The 21,623-nt window shown below is 39.5% G+C and overlaps 1 protein-coding gene and 1 long non-coding RNA gene across 18 annotated transcripts in view; one reads left to right on the plus strand and one right to left on the minus strand.

The window, feature by feature from the left end:
* Positions 1-15,385, plus strand: part of LOC309640259 — a 44,538-nt gene extending 29,153 nt beyond the window's left edge. For both annotated transcript variants that reach the window (XR_014252135.1, XR_014252136.1), the window contains 2 exons: positions 2,517-2,640; positions 7,676-15,385. This is a non-coding gene — a long non-coding RNA (uncharacterized lncRNA). The remainder of the gene's footprint in view (positions 1-2,516; positions 2,641-7,675) is intronic.
* The window catches only part of GREB1L (GREB1 like retinoic acid receptor coactivator), a 263,389-nt gene that overhangs the window by 173,969 nt on the left and 67,797 nt on the right, over positions 1-21,623 (minus strand). The window lies entirely within an intron of this gene.

The following is a 21,623-nucleotide window of genomic DNA, read 5'->3' on the forward strand; positions in this document are numbered from 1 at the left end:
AATGAATTAATTACATGATGGATAGGTTTAATCTCAACTTTAAGTCATCTTTTATATTATGCTTTCTATTTTTATTGTTTCTTTTAAAAATCATCTTTTACAATGTGAGCTGTATTTGCTTTCTGTATGTATGTATGTTTTTTTCTGGTAATTTTGAAGTATTTTTGTGTTTGGTTATTTATAACTTTATAGATTACATTTAATCTTCTATTTCCTTATACATTATCTACTGACTCCATACTGTAATGACAAGTTTAGTATATTTCTACTCTTTTCTTCCACTCTTTACTCTTTCATCTGGTTTTATTATAATATTTTTTTCTGAGTTTTTACCCTCATAGTTTAAATTACACTTATACCTCTATTTTTGATTTAAATCATATCTTTTGACCATTGGCTATAAAAGATAAGGAAATCAGCGTTCTTCAATTGTCTGCAACATTCCTTCCCCGTTTCCCCTGAATTTTTTTTTTTTTATATCGGTTAGGTTTTAAAATTTTATTTCTCTTTCCAGATATTTTAAAGTCTTATTTCCAGAGTTAAATGGGTTCAATATACTCCTTCAGTTGATCCTGTGACAGTTTATTCAATAGTCACAAAAGACTCATGGGAGCTATATTCCTGAGTTCGTACATGTTTAAAAACGTTCATCTATTACCTTTAAAGGTTAAATGATAGTTTGCCTGAGTATGAAATTTGGGGGTAGGAAGACACAAATTTCCTGGCTGATCTATAATATGTCACCTATCTTTTAGAATTGAATACTGCTGTGCAGAAGTCTCAGGCTGGCCTAATTTTCCCCTTTCCAGATGAGTTGATCCTTTTGCCTTTATCTTTGAAATTCATTCAGTTCATTAGGATATGTCTTTATGCTGATTATTGTGCTTTAATTTTTTAAAAGCTGGGAAATAACATTTTCAATCTGTTGATCAAAGATTTCTTTAGATTCTGATAAGGTTTCTTAAGTTATATCTTTAAATATTATTTTTCACCCTTTAAAAAAAATCTTCTTTAGGGACCATAGTTATACAGTTCCGTATTAGAGTTGCCAGATGTGGAGGACGTTGGTGTGAGATTTGGGAGGTGGAAGTGAGGAAACAGCCATTACCAGAGTCCAGAATACTTCTAGATTTTTAGGGTTCCCCCATCAATATCTTTTACAGAACTTTCACCACATCTATTTCAACAGTAATTGTTTTTGGCAACTCACCTTTGCGAAGTCTGCCCAAATTGCTTAACATAGTTTTCACAGAAACAATAACTGTCTTTGTTTTTTTTAATCTATATTTCATTGGTTCTTTAATGTCTAATTAAAATGTGCATTTATAGTAACAACTGGCAAGTACACGTTTGGGAACAAACAAATAACTCCTGGAAGGAGAAATGCATGGGCTACCGGATAACAGTCATGATTATTCAGCTATTGGTGTGCTACCCATGGGTATCTGGTAAGCAGTTTTACATGTGTGATGGAGAACCCTGGTTACTCCTATGCAGTTAAAAGAGTTATCACTATAATCTGAATCTGTCACATCCCACAAATCATTTTTGGAATAAATCTGTCATGTTTACTTATCATTTACGTCCTCTCTATGAAAACAGAAAATAGAATATGCACAAAAAAGTACCTGAGTTTCATAATCATTAGACTTACATTATTTTGAGTTTTCTAAATTTTAGGTACTGGAAGGTAGAGACCGATTATGACTGCGTTTTGACCCATAGATGTGGCCTTGTTAAGGTCACACTAGTTCTTTGGAAGAATCTTGATCAGATTCTTATAAGAGGTGTGTAATTAAAAGAATGTAGAAAGGATAAGATAGAACTTTTAAGGTCATTTTGCTGTCTATATTTGGGGAGAAAAAAAGCAAAAAAACATCCAAGACACCCTAAGGATTGTGGAGTCTTCATCTGAATTTAAGAACTAGTCCACTATTACTTATTTTTAGTCTTAACCTTCCTTCTTTTGCTGCGGCCTGATCAAACGATAAATCTAAAGATTCTCTAAACATTGTTGAATACTTACTACATAGCAAGTTCTGAAATGGCTATTTTCACAGGTACCATCTTATTTAACGCTCACATCAATCCTGGAGGACATGATTTATTCCGCTTTTCTATATGAGGAAACAGATCAGCAGGGTTGGGGACTTAACCAAGGTTACTCCGATATAAGCAGTCAAGCTGAAACTGACTCCAGGTCAGCTCAATGGCTTTTCACTTCAGAGCTGGAAAGAATATGAGTAGGAGATCGTACTTCTTAGCCCCATGAAATACAATTGCTAAACTTAGATTTGTCTCACAAATACAAAATTATTGTGTAACGAGTTTGCAATTATTATTTTTTAAACATTATATAACGTGGGATAGGGGGATTTTAAAAATGTATTAGGAAAAGGGTCCTATCTCAATAAACTGTCTAGTTGCCAAGAAATGGTAATAACCAGATAAATTTTTAAAAGTCATAGTAATAAGTGATGTAAGTATAACTCTGTATTTCCATTCTCTCTTTTCAGCAACTTAAAACAACTTCTGGAGACATTGCCTACTATCTTTCACAAGACCCCAATAGCAAGAGGTGGTTGTTACTGCCAGTTAACATGGGAGAAAGCAAGCTCAGAAAGTCCCAAGAACATAAAAGTATGTGGCTAAGGCAGGAATAATCATCTCTGTGCCTGGTGTTCTGTCCATTAATACTGGCTACATCTCTTCAGCCACCATCAAAATGAGTCACTACCATTTGGCAGAGACAAAAAGATCTGGGAGACAAATTTCAGCTGTAATCTTAAGAGTATTCTAAACATAATATTGCACCTTTTCTGATTTTCTGTAATTTGAGTCAGACCTCTCTCTTAGACAATGACTGGAACAAAAGGAAATTGCTCATGTCCCAGTTCTGCTGAAGTCTTCAATAACACAAATGCTAAAGGTGGCGGATTTGCTTCTTGCTTGTCACAAATACATGCTTCCCTGGTTTACTGCAATAAGCAGGCTGTAGCTAGGAACTTACTCTGCAGTAAAATTAATAGCTACATTCTCCACCCAGCCTCTCAGTGAATTTTTAAGAGATGGGTCTGGATAGAAAAGGATGTGCCTTTCTATCCAGTTAACAAAGATACCCAAGATGATGGAAACTCCAGTCATAGTCTCTGGGGAGTTCTGGGTTTAAATTTTTTGGTTTAAGTTATCTTAACATCTATGCATAAACATCAAAATAAATTATGAAACTCTCACCAGACCCAGAAAAAATGAATTGCCAACAGCTCCCACCACCTCCAAACATGTTCATCTTAGTTTCACTCTTTGTACTTAGATTTTGCTGGGATACTGTTCTCTAGCTGATCATTCTATGCTTTATGTGTTCTCTTTCCCATTAATTTGCAAACATCCCAAGAGAACTTCTATCTTTGTTCTGCTCCTAGCTCACAAGTCATAGAAACGGGGAGAGGCTGGTACAGATAGCAAAGTAATACTGATGGCCCACTGCACATCAAGTCCTCTTCATATGCTATTACTTTGACTCCCCACAAACATCTTATGATTCAGCTATTATTATCCCCATTTTACAAAAAGGGAACTCGAGGTTCAGAGGAGTTGAAAGATTTCTCCAGTGTTACAGAGGTAGTAAACAGTCAGGATAAGATCCAAGCCAAGATCTCCGCCCTCTCTTCCCACTGTCCCACACTGCCTTCCTCTACACATTTTTAAGAGGTCCTTCATGGTAAGACTTTCATCATAGAAAGGCAATGAATGCCATTTTAAAGATAAAAAGGAGAAGAAAAATAACTTTTTCCAGCCTCCTGAGAACTATGATAAAGAAAACCAGTTATTGTACAACTATGCTGTACTTATTAACACTCTTGTCAAAATTTCAGAGTGTTTTATGTTATTTTTCTCCTGATTATCAACACAACAGCATGCTCACTGTAGGAAATAACAGATGATCCCTGACTTACGATGGTTCCACTTATGATTTTGTGACTTTACAGTGGTGAAAAAGGGATACTCATGTGGTAGAAACCATACTTTGAATTTTGATCTTTTCCCAGGCCAGCGGTAACCCCAGGATGCTCTCTTACGATGCTGGGCAGCGGCAGTGAGTGTAGCTCCCGTCTGCCACGTGATCACGAGGGTAAACCCTGATGTGCTTACAACGATTCTGCACCCAGACAACCATTCCGTTTTTCACTTTCAGTACAGTATTCAATAAATTACATGAGATAGTCAAAGTAGGAGGGTGAAACATAGTCTGGTACCTTGATTTATAGCTTCTAAATATTTAGACGTGTTATGTGAGCCTCCATTTTTCCTCCTGCCCTAGGCTCCAAACATGTTGTGGCAAATATATTTTTTCATGGGCGTATATCATGATACACTTAATCCTTCTCCTAATGTTGAACATTTAAGTAGTTCCTAAATTTTTATTTTAAATGACATATATTAAACATCTGTCTATATATATATATTTGCCTTCATTACTGATTGCTTCTTATGATACACTCTGAGAAGAAAAATTACTGGGTCAAAGGGTATAAACTCTTACTATCCAATATCTTAAAGTAATGGTTAGATTAATGGGAGACCTCACTGAATGCAAACCCTACCTCTCTCTCTACCCTCTACCTACATACCAATTCCGTTGACTTCCATTAATGGTTACAGAGACTATGCCTATTTTTAAAGACTTTTATACATGGTCATTTTGTTTCAAGATAGGATGCTGACTCGCAAAGTATCTTTTTTTTAATTGAAGAATAATTGGCAAATAATATATTACTTTCAGATGTACAACAGAATGATTTAATATTTGTACATATTGTGGAATGATCACCACAATAAGTCTAGTTAACATCCACAAAATATCTTTTGATATTCTTTCGAAGTCCATTAAATTTCAATCCTTTAAATCAGGAACGGGCAAACCACGGCCCTTGGGCCAAATCCAGACTGCACCCATTTTTGTAAATAAAGTATCACTAGAGCACAGCCCTGTGCATTCATTTCCATATTGTGTACATCTGCTTTCACACTACAATGGCAGAGTTGAGTCACTGCAACAGAGACCATATATGGCTGGCTTACAACGCCTATAATATTTCTATCTGAGTCTTTAGAGAAAAAGTTTGCCGACCCCTGATCTCAGAATACAAACCATGAAACAGGGAGTTAGAGAATACTGAGTAGTAGTAAATCTGCAAGAGTTTCTTCCCCGTTTCACAAATCAGGTGCTCTGGCCTGAGCAGGCATGGCATTTTTGTTTTGGTGTTCCTGCTGACATCTTGATCAAGCTGCTGCTATTTCCTCTGCTTCACAAACATTTATCAAGTACCTACTATGTGTCAATCAGACTTTGTACCAGGGGCTGAGGGCTCATGGAAGAATAATTCACCATTTTGGGGCTGCAAGGAGATGACTGGTTTTCCAAGGGCATGTGTCCAAGCTTTCATAAAGCCAATGGGATCATTCCAATCTTCCTAGACCATCTCCTATCACCTTGGAGGTTCTAAGAATGAGTTGTGTAAAGAGCAAGTGTTATAAAGAAACTGTGGCAGAGAGCAGAAGCATCTTTACTGTAGCAACTTGGAGTCTGAACTGCAATAATTAAGCCACCTTGGTGAAAAATCACTGATAGCAGACACAGGAAGAGCAGGCAAACAGGCAAAACAAACAACTCCTGTGTACCAAGTAATTCCTCCTGCATAAATTCCTTTGATGTTTCTGCCTTAGCCAGTCAGAGAAAAGAATTGCCCACTTTTTGACATCAGGATGAGCAAGAGATTGATAAACTGTTATCCTGTTTTACTTAAAAAATTAAAATTCCTATTTATAAGAAAGAGCCCATACATGTGTAGTGAGGAAAGAGACAAATAAAAGAAGCCAGCACTATTGTTTTACTCTCCATAAAGATGGGGGCAATAACAGAGTAATTTGGCTTTGGGGAAAGACAAAAACCTGAGCCAAGTATTTCAGAAGATTCTAAGAAATGTGGTTTGGATCCAAGTTTGAGGGAAGTATTTTTTGAGTTTTAATGAAAAAATAAAAGGGAGAAATTATTTACAACCCAGATACTTTCTCACTTTTTGTTGGCACAATTAATTTGTCATAAAATTATATTAGAAAACTACAAACCAAAAGCAAATGTCTTGAGGGACTTCCCTGGCGGTCCAGTGGTTAGGATTCTGCGCTTCCACTGCAGGGGGCACGGGTTTGATCCCTGTTCGGGGAACTAAGATCCTACAAGCCGTGCGGCGTGGCCAAATAAAAGCCAATGTCTTGAATGCTCTGTTGTCTTGGATCATCACTGGTACAGCTATCCTATATCACTGGGGTAAAAGAGAGAAGAGTTTGTGTCTGTAGACTTGCTCTCCTCCTCTGCCTCTTATTAGCTGGTCAACCTTGTGTAAGTTTCTTCACTTCTCAGAGCCCCGTCCTCTGCAAAATTTTGATAATAACACTTACTTTGCTGGGTTCTCTCAAGGACTAAGTAAGGTAACATGAGTCAGCTCATAAGACAGTTACTGGCATTTATTTGCTGAATAAAATATATTTCTGTTGTAGTCATCATAATTTACAATATATGTTAAAGCCCCGAAACCAGACTTCACAGAGTTCGTGAGGTAGGCACTTGCCTCTGTGGTTTGCCTTGGCAATTACCTGCCTGGCTCCCATTTTTCTTTTTCAGTCACTAAAATTCTACTAACAGAGATGTCTTCCTTTGGCTATTGAAATCTTTTCTCCCATTGAGAGTGGTCAGCAAAAATGTGTATGCCTCCTCATGCTTGACATCTTGACATGTTATCAGCTGAGCCATCTCTGGGGATTAGGTGGTATCTGGCTGAACATAATGTCTTCAGGATAAAGTTCCCTCGTTAAGCAGCGTATGTGCCTGGAGAAGGGCAAGAAATATTTAGCAGGCAGGTGGGTGGGTGTCAGTTTGGGCATAATTTATCATTTTGTCAAGGATCTATCTCCAATGGCTTATTTGTGGAAATATGCTCATTTGCGAAGAGGAATACCTATCTGCAAAAGGAGAGACCAGTCCTCTGGGTTCATGGCAATTTAGAACCATTAGAATGACTTGTTCTGACCTACTCAGAATAAACAAAGCTCCATGCAACTATTAACTATTTGCATTGCCCAACTCTGTTATAAAAACACAGTTCTCAGAATATCTCCAAAGTCTCTGCCAAGGTCTTTGTTTTGTTTATTTTGCTCTTGTGAGAGAAGTCAGAGATAACTAATACTTGCATTACCAGTTGGCTTCTGTAAAGTGTCTTGATTATTACATTCTTTTTCAAGTGCTTCGAATGTCCCTTCTACCTAGTCTTTGCCTGGCCAAAAAAATCAATTATTTTCCTTCTGTCCCTCACCAAGTATTAGAGCAGTTTGTCTCGACTTCCTCCTCCTCCATCACTCCCCCTTCACTCCTTGTAAATGTTACTTATATATTCACAGCTTTATGGATTTTGCTTTCTCAAAGTTTGCCCATTCAGGCCCTCTACTCACCAAACCCAAAGGCCTCATGTCTATCTTCATCCTCTACAACAATGGGTCTCTAATAAGATGTGTGCTATGCAAGACAATACTTGGGGTGCAGAAAGAAAAAAAAAATTAACTTTTATTAACATTTAAAAATTTAACCTTAAAATTTTGACTTTGTGTATTTTTTTTACAGAGACTCCTGGGGGCATCTGAGATCCTTTCAGGGCATCTGCAAGGTCAAAACTGTGCACAATAACACTAAGATGGAATTTAACTTTTTCACTCATTCTCTCATGAGTATAAAGTGGAGTTTTCCAGAAGCTACATGACATGGGATATTGCAACAGATTGAATGAGGAAGCAGATATGAGAACCCAGTTGTTTCTGTTAAGCCAGATATTAAAAGGATTTGTAAAAATGTAAAACACTGATGTTCTTGTCATTAAATTTTGTCCTGTTTTAGAAAAGTTGTTTTTCATCAAAGTGTTATTTATATTAACATGTAATGAATGGTTATTGCTATATTTAAGTGAAATAAATATTTTTAAATCTTAGTTTTAAATATCAATATGGTAAATATCAATAGATATACTGATACAATAATGTGTTGGAGCTGGCTCCTACCAGTTTGCAAGAGAGCTATTCATAGCTAGAAATAGTCCATGGTGAGAGTTTACACCACAGAAATCGGCAAATGCCACAAATCAAAGCTTTTGTTTTGAAGAACTGGTTTACCAGCACACCACTGGATATAACTCACTTAAAAATTCTTTGGGATCCTTAATAATTTTTAAGAATGTGAAGAGTTCCTAGGACCAAAAAAGTTGGGAACCTCTGCTCCACAGCATCAACACTGTTAATAGCTACATTCTTGGTACTCTTTCCATACCCCCACCTCCCTCTTCACACCGGGCACAGCACAGAATCCCCTTCTGCTCATCTCATCCTTATTCTTCACTCCTCCCATTTCCCCTCTAACCTGACAGAGCACCAGTCATTCTCCTAAATTAGTCTCTGAAACGTCTCTCTGCTAAAATATATTGCTTCTCAAAGTGCAACAAAATCACTTGGGGGTGCTCATTAAAAATGAATATTTTTAGGACAATTGTATTGACTCAAACCCACTGAAACACAAGTCTCTGGAGAGGGTAGAGTAGTCAACTTTTTAATATCCAGGGGTGATTCTTAGGATGACCCTAAGTTTGAGAAGCCTCTAGTCCTCTCTTTGGGGATCTCACCCATTTCCATATTCTAAATACCTCTTCTTTGTTTTCTAGCCTCAGCCACTCTCTTAAGCTCCAGACATACATCTTTAAATGCTCCTATGACATCTCCATAGATTGTTTTGCCACCACTTCAAGTTCAGTATGCGGTACACATAACTCCTCAACTTCCCAAGCAAATCTGCCACTCTTCTGTTGTCTTTCCTTAGTCAATGACACCACAGTTATCTCAACTACTCAGATCTGGACTATTGAAATGATGGTTACCTGTTACTTCTTCTCCAGTGCTCCCACATTTAACTAGGTTCCCAGGCCTATACATTCCATCTCCGAAACATCACTTGCTTCTCTCCCGTCCATTTCCAACCTAGTCTTGGCCTTCTTAATTCTGCCCTAGGTGATTAAATCACCTTTCTCTTTTGTCAAGAAGTTCAAATTCTCAGTGATTTGAAAACCAACACCCTTTAGTGCCCCTATGACTTCTAATGCCATCTGCTGTCAGGTAAATACTGTAAAACAGTCTTGGAAAGTTCTTTTGGAGATTGCTGTGTGGTCATTCATCATTCACTCTATCACTGGGTGTAGGTACATGGCTGCTTCCAGCACAGAAAAAATGACCTCAAGATGGACAGAAGCAGGGCTTTGGTATGGGACAGAGCCTGAGATTCTGCTGCTAGGCAGTCAGAGCAGAGACACTGAGGAGTCATCCCAAAGGGTTATAATGACAATACTACACATGCACTTGGGGGAAGGACAGACTAGAGTTAACAAGAGAAGGCTGAGTAACAGTGGGAGAAAAAATTACATGTAAGGTCAGTGAGAAGGGAAAAAGGTTGAGAAAAAGAGCAGACAAGGTGTGCTGGATATCTCCTGTTCATCCCTTTGACCCCACCTGTCCCCATCTCCACCCTGCTCTGTGCTGGGAGGCTGACCTGCATGCACCACATCCACTGAGGTTACCTGTGCTCTGGCTTCTGGTTGGGGTTGGCCTAGGGGAGCCCTGGAGGGAGGGAGAGTATAAGGAAGGGGGAGAGTGAAGTCAGAGTATTTTCCTACGAGCCAGCTCACCTGTGGCTGGCTTAGTCCTCCACTGAAGGCTGCAGCACCTGCCAGGCAGCCCTGTCCTCGGCCCCCACGGTGCTGGGTCCCAGTAGTGGCTCCCTCCCTGGAACCTCAGGCCTAGGGTGGTAAGCACACCCTGCGGTTACCAGTCTTGGGGTCCTTACTGCCCCTTGCGCTGCTCTACCTCCTGCCTACACCTTCGTAAACAGTCACTCTATGAACCCCTCAAACCATTCCAATTTGAGTATACCATGTGTTTCCTGCTGGACCCTGATCGATATATGTGGGTACAGAAAAAAAATTCAGTGAAACTAAATAGAGAGCAGAAGGAGAAGGAGAAGAGTTGATAACTAATTTTCTTCCAAGAAACATGCCTTTCACCTGTCTTGGCCACATTCTTCCTCCAGCCCCCTTCCCATCTTAAGTTACCTTCTTCTCCTTCCATGTTTTTCTTATCCACCTTCCTCATTACTTTATCCATCATCATCTCTTCTTTCCATATCCAATCCTTTTAATTCACTAACTTAAGCTTCTTCTTCCTCCTGGACAGTTTATCCAACTCTTTGTCCATTCTGAAATAAATATGGGGCTTCATCTGTCAACACAAGGCACCACATGGCTTTCTGGGCCCTGCTTCACATAAACTTCCTGATGATGGGGCCCCTCCAAACCTTCTGTCTTCTCCACAGGAAACCAGCACTGACTTCAGCCTCATGGCTTCTTTAAAGACACCCCCCCTTTTCAGATTCCTCTAAATATCCTCTAAGGTACCAACCTTTTCTGTCCATCATTTTTGTAAGCCAAGGTATTTGGACAGGGGACCCATGGTCTAGATTTGCACTGTCCAGTATGGTAGCATCTAGCTATAGCGTGGCTATTAAAGTTAAAATTAAAAATTCGGTTCCACAGTTGCATTAGCCATGTTTCAAATGCTCAATAGCCACATATAGTAATAACAACTATACTGAATATTTCCATCATCACAGAAGGTTCTATTGGATAGATTAGGGTCTAGATTAGGGTTTCTCAGCCTTAGAAATATTGACATTTGGGGCTGGATAAGTCTTTGTTGAGGGGCTGGGAGGGGCCGTCCTGTGCATCGTAGGATGTTTAGCAGCATCCCTATCGTGTACCACCAATGTTAGTAGCATTCTTCCAGTTGTGACAACCAAAAATGTCTCCAGATGTTCCCAGACTCTGGTTTAGATGAAACCATTCAATTATAGATTGTGTTTTGCTCACCCACAGAGAAGGGCAAGATAAGTCAAAGAAAAAACTACGTTAAGATATACTTGGAGCAGGAGTTGAGATATATCTGGAGCAGGAGATAGAGTAAGGAAAGGAGACCAGAGAGTAGAAGATTTCCACAAAACTCTTGTGCAGTTTATTACAACATTTTAGTAACAAGTCCTAGTCCTTCAATAAAGTGCAGTGAATTTTCTTTGGCTGCTCCCATGACACTTGGAACACTCAAACAGGGTCATCATAAGGTACAATGCCCCCATCCCACACCCTGAAAATATCAGGGAGAGTTTTGGCTGACGTGTAGATTGATGATGTCTCCCATTGGGAGCATGAAGTGCAGGGCTGCCAAAAATCATCACATAATGATGTCAAAGATAACCAGGAGGCCTTACTAACTGGACAGGGTCACTCACACACATTCCTCCTCCCAACACAGGAAGGGACTGTCACATCCTCCTTGACCTGCCCAATTCTGTGGCCTCTGACTTTTACAGCTCTTCAGGGTTAGCAGGCATTGAGAGCAATGTAGGGAAAAGTTACCACAGCCTGGGGTTCTACTGGCTACAAGTCAACTATGCAAAACAGGTTTCCCAAAAGGTGGCCACCCATCCTAAGGGATGTCCTACAGTGAAGACACTTTTTAAAGACAATTGCCCACATTTATTTAACCATGGGCCCCTTCTTCTGAAATAACACCTATTGAATATGTTTTACCCGATGTTAACATAAAGAAAAGAAGACCTGTATTCAACCTGAAATCTTCCATCTGCCCAGAAGGGTTTCCTTGACACTCTAAAAGATTTCCGTCTAGCAAGATGAAGGCACAAAAGAGGTCCTGTTATGGGCTCAGGAAATGGTCACGCTTGAGAATCACAGAGGTCACTGTATGGAACCAGGAGTTGGGAACTAAGAACAGAACAAGCCAGGATCAGGCATCAGGCACAACTAGATAGGCTGGTGATTTTCTGCTTTCTTATCAAGCCCTCAAGGCAGGAGGCCACTGAAGATTAATAAGGTCTATAGCACCTGGGCTGTAGGGACACAGAAATCAGGCTGACACCTGCTCACTCAGTCCAGGGCCAAAAAGAGCAGTGACAGAGGTTCAGGAACTGGGCATTAGAGAGGTTTAGAGAACTAGTGGGATAACTCAACAAAACAAAATAAATTACAGGGTGAAAGTCTCCTGCAGGCTCAAGCAAGGCACTGTGTGGTGCTAATACTCTAAAGATGAATAAAGCAAAGCCCATGCCCTCCATGTGCTCACAATCAGCCCCTATGGACCAATGCTGACGGTGGTGGTGATACTCTTAACGTATTGTTTAATCCTGGCAAATGTGTGAGGCTGGGATGGAGGGACTGCCTGGTTCAGGATCATGAATTATAATTATCTGAAAACTAGAATGTTCTGTAAATACACAGTTAAAATAAAGATATAAGAGGGCAGGGACTAAATAGTGCTCACCTGTGTTTTAGCCTCCATATACCATGTCTGGTTTACAGAAGCCATTCAATAAACATTGACTGAATACTGAATGAAGTAATAAAGGTAAGGCTTGTCTATCTCACATGATAGATTCCCCCAGAAGGCAGTGACTTTTTCTTTTATTTTGTGTGTGCTCCATAGATTATTCAGGTGATAGGTATACAGTAGATACTTACACAAGAATAGTTGATAGTATCCAAAATACAAGAAATGATAACATTTGCATTAGACAGGATCCCAACAGGAAACAGACGGAACATTTAAATTAGGATAGTTTGCGGAGACTAATTTGAAAGGGACTATTTGCAAAGTTGGGGACACAGTGCTGGTGATACTGTTGAAATTCAGGATTGTAGCTGCAACACTGTTACCAATCCTAGAGGAAAGAGATGAGAGGAAGGATTGATTACAAGAACTAGAAAGGAGAAAGTCTTAGAGTGAAGAACCATGACCTTAGGTCGAGGGCCACAGGCAGCCCAAGGCAACCCCACAAGGAGGGAGCTCGGAGAATAATTAGCCTGACCTCGCTCTCCCTCCCTGGATCTCCTACGGGGACTCTGCTGTTGGCGGAAGGCAGGGGGCACAGGAGCCCTTGTGTAGTCCTCACAGGCAGCCTCCCGGGTACAGGGAGGGAGAGAAGAGAAGGGTAGAGAGCAGAACAGGAGGAGCAAAAGGAAGATTTCCTTAACAATAGGTGATTGCTATCCCTGAACTGGTGGTGTCTGGAAATGTTTAACATGCCAATTCATGGGACTTCCCTGGTGGCACAGTGGTTAAGAATCCACCTGCCAATTCAGGGGACGTGGGTTCGACCCCTGGTCCGGGAAGATCCCACATGCTGTGGAGCAACTAAGCCTGTGCGCCACAACTTCTGAGCGCATGCACGGCAACTACTGAAGCCTGTGTGCTCTAGGGCCCATGTGCCACAACTACTGAGGCTGCGTGCCACAACTACTGAAGCCCGTGGGCCTAAAGTCCGGGCTAAACAAGAAGAGAAGCCACCGCAGTGAGAAGCCCGCGCACCACAGCAAAGAGTAGCCCCCGCTCGGCGCAACTAAAGAAAGCCCGCGTGCAGCAACAAAGACCCAACGCAGCCAAAAAAAAAAAAAAAAAAAAGATGCCAATTCATGATCAATTTTTCCATGATGTAATGAGAAAGAATCACTTTAAAACTCTTATTCTATATTGATGGTCAATAACTGAGTGTTAGGTGTACCACTCTAATTTAAAAATGGGATTTCATCCAGGCCAAAAATCAAATCCCAATCAACAGGAAAGTTAAGTTCAAATAACAGAGAAATTATGAACCTTAATTCTGCCAGACCTGAAGGTCAGCCAAAAATACACTCACTCTGGACTCCTGGTTAGAGGTGAAGGTGTGGTACTTCCCATCAGGAAAACTGATCAAAGGATAATATATTGCTGCATATAACTAAAGCTTCTATTGTTAGAGAATATAGCAGAACTCAGTATTTGGGGGTTTGTCAATGGAATAGGGGGAAGGAAAGGTGCCCAAAGCTCCTAAGGAAAAATTACTACCATGCATTAGAACACAGACAGTTGAGGACTGGGAAATTCGTGAAGAAAGTCAATGAGAAAAACTCTCTTACCTTGAAGGCTGCTACTTTTCCAAAGCGAGTGGAGAGGAAAACATTATCCATCAAATGACAAAAAATAACACAATGGAATACTGGAAAGAAGAGGCTAAGAAGAATTCTGATGTGGTCTCAGCAATAAAAGAAACAAAAACAAAACATCTTTATCATATTTTAACTTTGGTGAGTATACGGCCTGCAGCCTTTTGACATTTATTAGCAAACCACAGCAAGGGAAAGAAAAAGATCCTTCAGTTTTCTCCTCTCTTCCGCCTTAATCATAGGCATACAGCCAACGTATTATACTTGATTTGCAAAGATTTACAGTCACAAAATAAATATGTAAGTGTTCATTATCTACATGTTCATTAATTCCTGGAAAATCATAATATATTCAGAATCTTTACAGTTAAATTAATTGCTACTTCCCATACTCAGTCTGGAATTTGATGTTTTCTTTCTCAAGAGAGACATATGCATGGCTACTGCCTGTTCAGTGCAAGCTGTACTCATCATAATGAGCACTTATCAAAATTTCAGACTCATCTGCAAGGAGTACACTTTGTTCCGTTGTTCAAGCATATAACACGCACAGCAAGTTGCAAATACAAGATATGCACAACTGATAAATGATGACTAGTTTATATGCACAGATACTGCAAAGCCAACTACAACTGGCAATCTCATTTGCCTTGCCACAAATTAATAAAATTACCAGAAGAGAAAGGTCTCTTCCCTTGCCTTTGGGCCATTTAATTATCATGAACATTTGACAGGAGTATTCTAACTAAGATACAGCCTATATTCACTTTTATGGATTCAGTAGTTTATATTCTTCATGGAACTAAATATTCTTTTTTTTTTTTTGAACATCTTTATTGGAGTATAACAGCTTTACAATGGTGTGTTAGTTTCTGCTTTATAACAAAGTGAATCAGCTAAACATATACATATATCCCCATATTTCCTCCCTCTTGCATCTCACTCCCACCCCCCCATCCCACCACTCTAGGTGGTCACACAGCACCGAGCTGATCTCCTTGTGCTATGTGGCTGCTTCCCACTAGCTATCTATTTTACATTTGGTAGTATATATATATAACCATACCACTCTCTCACTTCGTCCCAGCTTACCCTTTCCCCTCCCCGTGTCCTCAAGTCCATTCTCTACATGTGCGTCTTTATTCGTATCCTGCCCCTAGGTTCTTCAGAACCACTTTTTTTTTTTTTTGGATTCCATATATATGTGTTAGCATACTGTATTTGTTTTTCTCTTTCTGACTCACTTCACTCTGTATGACAGTCTCTAGGTTCAACCACCTCACTACAAATAACTCAACTTCATTTATTTTTATGGCTAATATTCCATTGTATATATGTGCCACGTCTTCTTGATCCATTCATCTGTTGATGGACACTTAGGTTGTTTCCATGTCCTGGTTATTGTAAATAGAGCTGCAATGAACATTGTGGTACATGATTCTTTTTGAATTATGGTCTTCTCAGGGTATATGCCCAGTAGTGGGATTGCTGGGTCGTACAGTAGTTCTATTTTTAGTTTTTTAAGGAACCCCCATACTGTTCTCCATAGTGGCTGTATCAATTTACATTCCCACCAACAGTGCAAGAGGGTTCCCTTTTCTCCACAACCTCTCCAGCACTTATTGCTTGTAGCTTTTTTAATGATGGCCATTCTGACTGGTGTGAGGTGATACCTCATTGTAGTTTTGATTTGCATTTCTCTAATGATTACTGATGTTGAGCATTCTTTCATGTGTTTGTTAGCAATCTTTATATCTTCTTTGGAGAAATGTCTATTTAGATCTTCTGCCCATTTTTGGATTGGATTGCTTGTTTTTTTGATAGTGAGCTGCATGAGCTGCCTGTATATTTTGGAGATTAATCCTTTGTCAGTTGTTTTGTTTACAAATATTTTCTCCCATTCTGAGGGTAGTCTTTTCATCCTGTTTATGGTTTCCTTTGCTGTGCAAAAACTTTTAAGTTTCATTAGGTCCCATTTATTTGTTTTTATTTCCATTTCTCTAGGAGGTGGGTCAAAAAGGATCTTGCTGTGATTTATGTCATAGAGTGTTCTGCCTATGTTTTCCTCTAAGAGTTTTATAGTGTCTGGCCTTACATTTAGGTCTTTAATCCATTTTGAGTTTATTTTTGTGTATGGTGTTAGGGAGTGTTCTAATTTCATTCTTTTACATGTAGCTGTCCAGTTTTCCCAGCACCACTTACTGAAGAGACAGTCTTTTCTCCATTGTATACTCTTGCCTTCTTTATCCAAGATAAGGTGACGATAAGTGTGTGGGTTTATCTCTGGGCTTTCTATCCTGTTCCATTGATCTACATTTCTGTTTTTGTGCCAGTACCATACTGTCTTGATTACTGTAGCTTTGTAGAATAATCTGAAGTCATGGAGCCTGATTCCTCCAGCTCCATTTTTCTTTCTCAAGATTGCTTTAGCTATTCGGGTTCTTTTGTGTTTCCACACAAATTGTGAAATTTTTTGTTCTAGTTCTGTGACTAATGCCATTGGTAGCTTGATAGGGATTGAATTGAATCTGTAGATTGCTTTGGGTAGTATAGTCATTTTCACAATGTTGATTCTTCCAATCCAAGAACATGGTATATCTCTCCATCTGTTTGTATCATCTTTAATTTCTTTCATCAGTGTCTTATAGTTTTCTGCATACAGGTCTTTTGTCTCCTTAGGTATGTTTATTCCTAGGTATTTTATTCTTTTTGTTGCAATGGTAAATAGGAGTGTTTCCTTAATTTCGCTTTCAGATTTTTCATCATGAGTGTACAGGAATGCAACAGATTTCTGTGCATTAATTTTGTATCCTGCTACTTTACCAAATTCATTGATTAGCTCTCATAGTTTTCTGGTAGCATCTTTAGGATTCTCTATGTATACTATCATGCCATTTGCAAACAGTGAGAGCTTTACTTCTTCTTTTCCTTTTTTTTTTTTTTTAAATTAATTAATTAATTTATTTTTGACTGTGTTGGGTCTTTGTTTCTCTGCGTGGGCTTTCTCTAGTTGCGGCGAGTGGGGGCCACTCTTCATTGTGGTGCATGGGCCTCTCACTGTCGCGGCCTCTCTTGTTGCGGAGCACAAGCTCCAGACGCGCAGGCTCAGTAGTTGTGGCTCACAGATCTAGTTGCTCCATGGCATGCGGGATCTTCCCAGACCAGGGCTTGAACCTGTGTTCCCCGCATTAGCAGGCAGATTCTCAACCACTGCGCCACCAGGGAAGCCCTACTTCCTCTTTTCTGATTTGGACTCCTTTTATTTCTTTTTCTTCCTTGATTGCTGTGCCTAAAACTTCCAAACCTATGTTGAATAATAGTGGTGAGAGTGGGCAGCCTTGTCTTGTTCCTGTTCTTAGTGGAAATGTTTTCAGTTTTTCACCATTGAGAATGATATTGGCTGTGGGTTTGTCATATATGGCCTTTATTATGTTGAGGTAAGTTCCCTCTATGCCTACTTTCTGGAGGGTTTTTATCATAAATAGGTGTTGAATTTTGTTGAAAGCTTTTTCTCCATCTATTGAGATGATCATATGGTTTTTATCTTTCAGTTTGTTAATATGGTGTATCACATTGATTGATTTGCATATACTGAAGAATTCTTGCATCCCTGGGATAAACCTCACTTGATCATGCTGTATGATCCTTTTAATGTGCTGTTGGATTCTGTTTGCTAGTATTTTGTTGAGGATTTTTGCGTCTATGTTCATCAGTGATAATGGCCTGTAGTTTTCTTTCTTTGAGACATCTTTGTCTGGTTTTGGTATCAGGGTGATGGTGGTCTCATAGAATGGACTGTGGAGTGTTCCTCCCTCTGCTATATTTTGGAAGAGTTTGAGAAGGATAGGTGTTAGCTCTTCTCTAAATGTTTGATAGAATTCGCCTGTGAAGCCAACTGGTCCTGGGCTTTTGTTTGTTGGAAGATTTTTAATCAGTTTCAATTTCAGTGCTTGTGATTGGTCTGTTTATATTTTCTATTTCTTCCTGGTTCAGTCTCAGAAGGTTGTGCTTTTCTAAGAATTTGTCCATTTCTTCCAGGTTGCCGATTTTATTGGCAGAGTTGCTTGTAGTAATCTCTCATGATCCTTTGTATTTCTGCAGTGTCAATTGTTACTTCTCCTTTTTCATTTCTAATTCTATTGATTTGAGTCTTCTCCCCTTTTTTCTTGATGAGTCTGGCTAATGGTTTATCAATTTTGTTTATCTTCTCAAAGAACCACCTTTTAGTTTTATTGATCTTTGCTACTGTTTCCTTCATTTCTTTTTCATTTATTTCTGATCTGATCTTTATGATTTCTTTCCTTCTACTAACTTTGGGGGGTTTTTGTACTTCTTTCTCTAATTGCTTTACGTGTAAGGTTAGGTTGTTTATTTGAGATGTTTTCTGTTTCTTGAGGTAGGACTGTATTGCTATAAACTTTCCCCTTAGAACTGGTTTTGCTGCATCCCATAGGTTTTGGGTCATTGTGTTTTCATTGTCATTTGTTTCTAGGTATTTTTTTGATTTCCTCTTTGATTTCTTCAGTGATCTCTTGGTTATTAAGTAGTGTATTGTTTAGCCTCTGTGTATTTGTATATTTTACAGATTTTTTCCTGTAATTGATATCTAGTCTCATAGTGTTATGGTCGGAATAGATACTTGATACGATTTAACTTTCTTACATTTACCAAGGCTTGATTTGTGACCCAAGATATGATCTATCCTGGAGAATGTTCCATGAGCACTTGAGAAGAATGTGTATTCTGTTGTTTTTGGATGGAATGTCCTATAAATATCAATTAAGTCCATCTTGTTTAATGTCATTTAAAGCTTGTGTTTCCTTATTTATTTTCATTGTGGATGATCTGTCCATTGGTGAAACTGGGGTGTTAAAGTCCCCGACTATGATTGTGTTACTGTCAATTTCCCCCTTTTATGGCTGTTAGCATTTGCCTTAACTATTGAGGTGCTTCTATGTTGGGTGCACAAATACTTACAATTGTTATATCTTCTTCTTAGATTGATCCCTTGATCATTATGTAGTGTCCTTCGTTGTCTCTTGTGATAGTCTTTATTTTAAAGTCTATTTTGTCTGATATGAGAATTGCTATTCCAGCTTTCTTTTGATTTCTATTTGCATGGAATATCTTTTTCCATCCCCTCATTTTCAGTCTGTATGTGTTCCTAGGTCTGAAGTGGGTCTCTTGTAGACAGCATATATATGGGTCTTGTTTTTGTATCCATTCAGCCAGTCTATGTCTTTTGGTTGGAGCATTTAATCCATTTACATTTAAGGTAATTATTGATATGTATGTTCCTATTACCATTTTCTTAATTTTCTTGGTTTTGTTATTGTAGGTCTTTTCCTTCTCTTGTGTCTCCTGCCTAGAGAAGTTCCTTTAGCATTTGTTGTAAAACTGGTTTGGTGGTGCTGAATTCTCTTAGCTTTTGCTTGTCTGTATAGGTTTTAATTTCTCTGTCAAATTTGAATGAGATCCTTGCTGGGTAGAGTAATCTTGGTTGTAGGTTTTTCCCTTTCATCACTTTAAATATGTCCTGCCACTCCCTTCTGGCTTGCCGAGTTTCTGCTGAAAGATCAGCTGTTAACTTTATGGGGATTCCCTTGTATGTTATTTGTTGTTTTTCCCTTTCTGCTTTTAATAATTTTTCTTTGCATTTAATTTTTGATAGTTTGATTAATATGTGTCTTGGTGTGTTTCTCCTTGGATTTTTCCTGTATGGGACTCTCTGTGCTTTCTGGACTTGATTAACTATTTCCTTTCCCATATTAGGGAAGTTTTCAACTATAATCTCTTCAAATATCTTCTCAGTCCCTTTCTTTTTCTCTTCTTCTGGGACCCCTATAATTTGAATGTTGGTGCATTTAATGTTGTCCCAGAGTTCTCTGAGACTGTCCTCAATTCTTTTCATTCTTTTTTCTTTATTCTGCTCTGCAGTAGTTATTTCCACTATTTTATCTTCCAGGTCACTTATCTGTTCTTCTGCCTCAGTTATTCTGCTATTGATTCCTTCTAGAGTATTTTTAATTTCATTTATTGTGTTGTTCATCATTGTTTGCTCTTGAGTTTTTCTAGGTCCTTGTTAAACGTTTCTTGTATTTTCTCCATTCTATTTCCAAGATTTGGGATCGTCTTTACTATCATTACTCTGAATTCTTTTTCAGGTAGACTGCCTATTCCCTCTTCATTTGTTTGGTCTGGTGGGTTTTTACCTTGCTCCTTCATCTGCAGTGTGTTTCTCTGTCTTCTCATTTTGCTTAACTTACTGTGTTTGGGGGTCTCCTTTTTGCAGGCTTCAGGTTTATAGTTCCCGTTGTTTTTGGTGTCTGCCCCCAGTGGCTAAGGTTGGTTCAGTGGGTTGTGTAGGCTTCCTGGTGGAGGGGACTGGTGCCTGTGTTCTGGTGGATAAGGCTGGATCTTGTCTTTCTGGTGGGCAGCACCGTGTCCGGTGGTGTGTTTTGGGGTGTCTGTGACCTTATTATGATTTTAGGCAGCCTCTCTGCTAATGGGTGGGGTTGTGTTCCTGTCTTGCTAGTTGTTTGGCATAGGGTGTCCAGCACTGTAGCTTGCTGGTCTTTGAGTGGAGCTAGGTCTTAGCGTTGAGATGGAGATCTCTGGGAGAGCTTTTGCCATTTGATATTACATGGAGCCGGGAGGTCTCTGGTGGACCAATGTCCTGAACTCGGCTCTCCCACCTCAGAGGCACAGGCCTGACACCTGGCTGGAGCACCAAGACCCTGTCAGCCACACGGCTCAGAGCCATGTCCTCCAACTTCGATGTGCCACAAAAGCCCTGGAGACACTGTGAAGGAAGATTCTGGTTTGGTCTCTTGGACGGGGGCCGAGTTGCTGCATTTTTAACAAGCACCCATGTTACCCATGCTGCCAGCCCAGAACCACACTCTGAGAAGGGAGACCTAAATATTCTTATTCACTAACTTAACCACAAGTTTTAATTGAGCACCTACTGCACATACCAAACAGTGGTGCAGATACTGGAGATATATCAGCAAAGAAGATAGGCAAGGTCCCTGCCCTTGTCGAGCTTACATTCTAGGGGAGATGGCAAATTATAATAAGTAGGTAAAGAAGTTAATAAGAACTTTAGATAGTGACCTTTCATCTAAGAATAAAATAAAATAGGTAATGGGATGAAGAGAAACAGGGGAGGGAGAATTTAGGTGAAATATTCAGGGAAGGCCACTCTGAGGAGTTGACAGGTGAGGAGTTGACAGGTAAGCAGTTGATAGGTAAGTCCTGAACAATAGGAATAAGTCAGCCATGTGGAGCTATGGGGAAAGAGCATTGCAGACAAAGAAGAGCTAAGGTATAAGCCCTGAGGTGGGGATGAGCTGGGGACACTTGAGTAAGAAGGTCAGTAAGTGAGAGGGAAATGATAGGAGATAAGACAGCACCAGTAGCCAGATACCAGACCATGAAGTGCCTTATAGGGCAAGGAATCTGGATTTTGTTCCAGGAGTGATGGGAGGT

The sequence above is a fragment of the Balaenoptera physalus genome (assembly GCF_965194825.1).
Source record: "Balaenoptera physalus genome assembly, chromosome: 12".
NCBI classification, from domain to species: Eukaryota; Metazoa; Chordata; class Mammalia; order Artiodactyla; family Balaenopteridae; genus Balaenoptera; species Balaenoptera physalus.